This window comes from Pinus tabuliformis, chromosome X (genome assembly GCF_031772625.1).
Source record: "Pinus tabuliformis cultivar Carrire ecotype Pingquan chromosome X, CPIR1, whole genome shotgun sequence".
NCBI classification, from domain to species: Eukaryota; Viridiplantae; Streptophyta; class Pinopsida; order Pinales; family Pinaceae; genus Pinus; species Pinus tabuliformis.
In genome coordinates this window covers 592,259,652-592,266,318 of record NC_142308.1, presented here as the reverse complement: position 1 = coordinate 592,266,318, position 6,667 = coordinate 592,259,652, and positions in this window count along the sequence as shown.

Sequence of the window (6,667 nt, the reverse complement as noted above, 5' to 3'; positions counted from 1 at the left end):
TGCGTGCTATGCTGGGCCATACTGGATATTATCAGAAGTTCATCAAAAGTTATGCTCAGATTACTGCGCCTATGGAAAAGCTACTGAAGAAGGATGCTACATTCTGTTGGGACGAAGAATGTCAGCGCAACCTGGATGTACTGAAGGAGAAAATGGTCATTGCGCCGATCCTAGTCTTCCCAGATTGGAAGAAGGAGTTCCATGTGCATGTAGATGCCTCATGTATTGCGCTAGGAGCAGTGCTGACACAGGTTGGCAAGGGAGAATTGGATCACCTTATAGTGTTTGCAAGCAGGAAGTTGTCTAAGGCTGAAAATAATTATTCAACGATAGAGCGCAAAGGCTTGGCTATGGTGTACGCGCTCCAGAAGTTCAGACATTACCTGCTAGGTGAACATTTTAAGATGTACACAGACCATTCTACATTGAAATATTTAGTCAATAAGCCTGTGTTGGGGTGGAATATACAGATGGCTGTTGTTGTTTCAGGATTATGATTTCAAGATGATTGTGAAGCCAGGAAGGTTGAATGTAGGGCCAAAACGTTTGTCGTGCATTCAAATGGGGGAAGAGCCTACCAATTTGGAGGAAGGGCTTCCTGCCACGCAGCTCTTCGTGGTGCATATAGTGGATAATCACTTTTTGGACATTATCCACTTTATAACCACATGAACGGCTCTAGAGGGATACACCAGAAGAAAGAATTGGTGGTGCACGTGACAAACTTTTCTGTAATTTCATGCCATTTATATAAAATGGGATCAGACTAAATACTTCGACGCTATGTGCCCTACTTTGAAAGAAACAGTATCCTCGCTGAAGCTCATGGAGGAGCTGCGGGAGGACATTACGCAGGAAAAGCAACATCGCAGAAGATTTTGCGCGCTGGGTTGTGGTGGCTGATGCTGCATAAGGATTCTAAAGCATATTGCAGGGCATGTGATGCATGTGAAAGGATGGACATGCCATCACAGAGGGATGAGTTTCCTTTGAATCCACAGGTGTCATTGCAGCCATTTGAGAAATGGGAAATTGATTTTGTAGGACTGATTCAACCTCCAGGCAAGAAGACGGGCACGCGATATATCATCACCGCGATCGAATATTTGACCAGATGGGTGGAGGCACAACCTGTGAAAGACTGTACAGGGGCAACAACAGTAAAATTCTTGTTTGAATATGTGTTGACCAAGTTTGGTTGCCCGAAGGTATTAATTAGTGATCACGATACACATTTTCTCAATGAAATGATCAATGCGCTGACAGAGGAGTTCCAGGTTTACCATTGAAGAGTAAGCCATACCATCCTCAGGCTAATGGAACGATTGAGGCTTTTAATAAGATATTGGAGAATGCGCTGAAGAAGGTTTGCAACGTGCAACAAAATGATTGGGACTTGCGCATACCAGCAGTGTTATGAGCCTACATAACTACTTGTAAAAAGCTTACTAGTCAAACACCTTTTAGGTTGGTCTATGGTGTAGAAGTTGTAATGCTTATGGAATACATTGTTCCTAGTCTATGCATAATGACTTTCACCAGAATGGTAGACCACGAAGCCTTAGAAGAAAGGTTCATGCAACTAACAGAGCTCGAGGAAGAAAGGTTTTTGGCTGGATTCCATTAGCAGCTTTAGAAGGGATGTGAAAAATCTTGGCATGATCGGCACATCAAGCTGCACACCTTCAAGGCAAATGATTTAGTTTTATTATATGACAATAAGTTTGATAAGTTTCCAGGAAAATTTCAGATGCACTGGTTGGGGCCCTATGTTATCAAACAGATTACATATGGTGGAGCAGTTCTGCTTGCGAAGTTGAATGGAGACCCATTTCAGGGAAGGGTAAATGGAAGCCAATTGAAGCCATACATCGAGGATTCAGCCCAATGACTACATGACGGTAGCACAGCCTTAGCGCTTTAAGTAGCTGCAAGGAGGCGCGAGACTCTAAACTACAATGCTCGGTTGATAGAGCTACGCGACAGGGGGTATGGGTGGAAACCACTGATGTCACAGTTTCTGAAGAAGCGCGAAGGGAGCTAAGCTATAGGGGAGAAACTACACAACACAGCCAGAAAGTAACTGTTACAGTCACTGTTCATGATTTGACTGCGAGGAGACAGTTAAGAGGAGTGGGGGGGCGACACTTAAGGCATTTAAGGCTGAATTTACGAGTGAAATTTGCCGCCAATTCAACATTTATGGATGGATTTTGGGGGGAACGGTCGAATTTGAATTCGAATTCACCTATAAATTACACATGGCCGTCCAACGAAAAACACTTTGCATTCCTAGAATTTTAGTGTTTAACTGTCGATTGTTTATGAATCATCAGGCTTACGCTGATTTGGTCTCTAGTTTTGTATTTGACAAGTTACCCGAGGAAACCCAGCAGTTTATTCTCAGCATGATGTTTGGACCAAGAGAGACTACTAGTACTGGAGGGGCTATCACCTTTGAAGGAGCTGCTCCAGAGGTGATGAGAATGGAGACTCCAGCTGCAGTGCCTACGGTACCGAGGTCACCTAGGCCGAAGCCGACACCGATGAGGGAAGTCCCTAAAACTAAGAAGGACAAGCAAAGAAACCCATGCCAGTGCACGAGTCACCAAGAAAGCATGCAACCACCTAGACTCAGAAGAAAGACAAACCGAGTGTGAAAACGAAGGGGCAAGTGGTGGACTTGGAGGCTGAATAGGGCGCAGAGGACATAGAAACTGAGGGGTGGATCCAATATCCAAGTTGTTGGATTACATCCCTCCATGCAAGGGGAAAGTGAAGGTCCCTAAGGACCTAGATGTAGGAAAATTCCTCCTTAATACACCCCTGCTACTGGAGAACATCACTTTTGAAGGTCCGCACTTAGCACGGATTCCCCATCTCAAGCTGGAAGATTGGGATTTGGCGGACCATGAGAGGTTCCCCCACTTGGCAATAAAAAATTACATGAAGAGGGTGTTCTACAAAGAATCAGGTGTCACCGCGCTGGAGCCGGTGGAGTGGATTTGCAGAGTGAATCAATCGGGGTTGCTGAACCTGTTGTGGGTGCCCCACTACCACCACTCCAACATTAATAATCTAATTGTGATCAAGCAGTTGCTAATTCTAGTGCACGAAGGTTGTTTTTGGCTAGGCACGCCAATTCCCATCACTGATATGTTGATCCATCAGATCACGTTGTTGCCGCACTTAGGGTTGAATCCGGCCAAGGAGTTTGGCGGAAAGACGAGCGAGCGCAACCTCGTAGCAAAAATGAAGGATAAATTCAAGATCGAGAAGAAGCCGCGCGGGTACTCTATAACCTCAATCACCGACCCCACAGTGAAGGTTACCACATAGATCCTTGTCGGAAAAGTTATGAGATAATACCGCACGAATGAGGTTTCGACGCCAGTGATTTATTTGGCTACCTAGTGTGCGGAGGGTATACAGTTTAAATGGGCGCACTACCTTTATAGCGAGTTCCTCACGAATTGTCGAGAGGCGCAGGACGAGAGTAAAACATTCCACTATTCATGGTTGTTTCTCTCCATTGTGCTCGTCACTTGGGATCTGCCAGAGGACAGTCAGTTTCCTCCTGTGGATAAGGATTTTCCGGAGGCTGCAAAGTTTGCATCTCTCTGGGCCACAAAAGATGTTGCACGGGTCACAGAGACCAAAGTCTTTTGGGTGCTAATGGAGATGAGTATTCACATGGCCATCAACCAGAAGATACGGTTTTCACCAACCGTGTTTGAAAAACTTTCAGGGTACACGAAGTTCAAAGCTAACTTCCACCTCGAATACAGCTGGGCACAGAAGGATCCGCAACAAAAATGGTTCGACCTACCCTACCTCACTACAGATGACGCTATTGAGGAGGTCATCAAGCGATGGCCAACAGATTGGCATTCACCATCCGATCTGGCCATAAGGACTAGCAAGTCCACGAAGAAGACAAAGAAGGAAGCGGCCAAGTAGAAGGTTCAACAGTTGGCTGAGAAACAGAGAAGGTATTGAAGAATCAGTACATGACATTTTGATGAATCTAAAAGAAATTGTATTTAGAAGTGACTCGTACGAATCCGAGAAGCTTCTATTTATATTGTTGGACCCAGAAATGTAACTGCTCAAGATATCATATTACCACCTTCTGTGAAAATGAGGAGAAGACCCGGGTGGACGCGGAGAGTGACGTGAAGCAGCGGGCCGACCAGGAGGAGCGCAACTCTGAGTGTAGTGGTAAGTCTCCTTCACCCCAAATAGAGGAGGAGGAGCAGTCAAGACAGGGTGGCAGTGGTCAGGAGGAGCAGGAGAGTACTCCCTTCAGGGTCAAAAGATAAAGAGAACAAGGAAAGGAAGGGTCGCGAAGAAATCGAAAGCGAAGCCGTCACTGGACCTAATTAATTTTATAGATGGAGAACTTGATGAGATTGGAGACAAGGTGCACGATACCACGATAGAACTGTTGTAGAAGTTTGAGCAGCAACAACAATAGGCACTGAGCACCATCTAGAAGGATCTGCGTGAGGTGTAGATTCAGATGACTAGAATCCAGGTAGGCGCAGGGTAGAGCAACGCTGCGTCAACAAGTTTGGCACCAAGGACCACTCAGGCAGCTGAGATGGTTCAATTGCTGGACCTCTAGGGAGTCATGCTACCATATGGATCTTTGAGCGCAGAGGTGGCTAATGACAAGGCCATAGTGAGTTCTTTGAAGAACATCGGCCTCAACTTGGCTGTGCTCCCAAATGAGTCCCTGCACACGCCGCAGGCAGGTGTGATAATAGAGTTTAAAGCTCAGGAGTAGTGCACACTAACCTTATAAGTGAATACAGAGTAAACAACAAACAAATGTTCTCTGAGAAATCAGAGGCGCTGGAGGCATATAAGAAAATTCAGGCACAAAACGACCACCTTGCAACAACGGTAGTAGAAGCCTGCATAACAGTACATGAACTGCATATACTGGAGGAAGCGCCGTTGGAGGCGAAGATCAGAAAGTTGGCTGCAGGAGTGCGCGATGCCAAGACAGAAGTGGCTAGAGTTCAATTCGAACTGAACCTGAAGATAATAGAATTGGAGTTGAAGTCACAACCTTCAACTTTGCCAAAGGTCAGGGAACAACGCGAAGCCGCTGTGAAGGATAAAGTCGTGACAGTGGATGTCGCGGTGGTAGACTGCACCATGCTTTTTGAGCAAGCAATGGAGGTCGTCACGACTCTGTAGGAATATCCCACCATGCACGCCTTGAATATAGAAGATTGCAAACTCCAACAACAATATGATGAAGTAAGGGCAACGACGTGCACCGTTGCTACTGCACAATGCCTTGCTAAGTTGCAGGAAGCGAGGCATATATAGGTGGAAGCAGCATAGAAGAAGGAGGCAGTCCTCAAGGCTAGATTGGGGCCTTGGTTGGATGATGCCTACATCGTCTCCACCAACATTCAAAAGAAATTGGCAAACTTGCAAAGTATGCAACATAAAATCCAGCAGGAGAGTGCAAGACCAATCACAGAGCAGTTAGTGGAACAGGTCAAACAGGAAAACACGTAGAGCACGACTGAGGTAGCAGTGGCACGAGTGGAGCTGGGGGATCTTCGCAGTAAGATCTCCGCACCAGCTGAGTGACTCAAGGGCAAGTCACGATCTTTGTGTTGGGGCCTTGTTGGGATGGGGTCCCCTAGGGTCAATTTTGGGGCAAAAGCCCAAGTTTTGTTGTATAAAAATGTAAAGTCTTCGCAAATTGTGGTCGCAGAGTGCGTAGATAATTAAAAAGTCATAAAGGGTTTTACCCTTCTTTTATGTAAGTTGAGTCGGCTTTTGAAGATCTACCCATGGTCCACAGACCATGGGATTTTATAAATAGGTGTGTCTTAGGATGTCTAAGGAAATTAATGAAGTTTGGTCAATGGGAAAAGTCTAAAGAGTTAGCGGAGGAGAAAAGGAAGAAAGGCTCTACAGCTGTGTGCGCAGAGGCCTATAGTAGAGTTCGTAGCTAACTGCGCAGGGAAGTCTTGAGTCTGTAAGTAGAACTGAGTATTAATAAAGAAGATTGTTGCTGAAATACTTGTGTTTATCTCTTTACTTCTGTTTATATGAATGCGGATTATGTTATAATGGGTTTATGAAATAATGATGTATTGATGAGCGACTGTACACAACTTATACTTTTATATGAACGCAATCACTGTTAACTGTTTACGCGAAGATTATATTGTTGTATGTTGAAGTTATCAAACACTTAAGCTGATCTGAGTAACTACTGGGTTATAAGTAATCTTTGATGCACGTAAGTAGTGGATTCACCAATTCAGGGTCCGCGAAAGATAGTTGTAGACCTTTGCGGAGGTCTAGAGGTTGAGTAAAGAAGTTACATCGATAAGCGTTAAAGGCTTATCGATCTGCATGAAGACAGATTTAGGGCATACAACGGCATCACACTCATCTCTGGGTGCAGAAACTTGGTTCCAACATCCCCCCATATTGCTTCGGGTGAGACTTCAGTCCAAGCTCTACAGATTGATGTTGAAAGGGCCAGTAGTGTAGTGATTTGTTTGGCGCAACTAACTCTGAACCTGAGACAAGACCCACTAAGCCAATACAAGGTGTTGATGCTGCAAAAATAGAAACTTCAGTATCACATGAATCCATGACATTTCATAGAATATGTTGAATGATACAA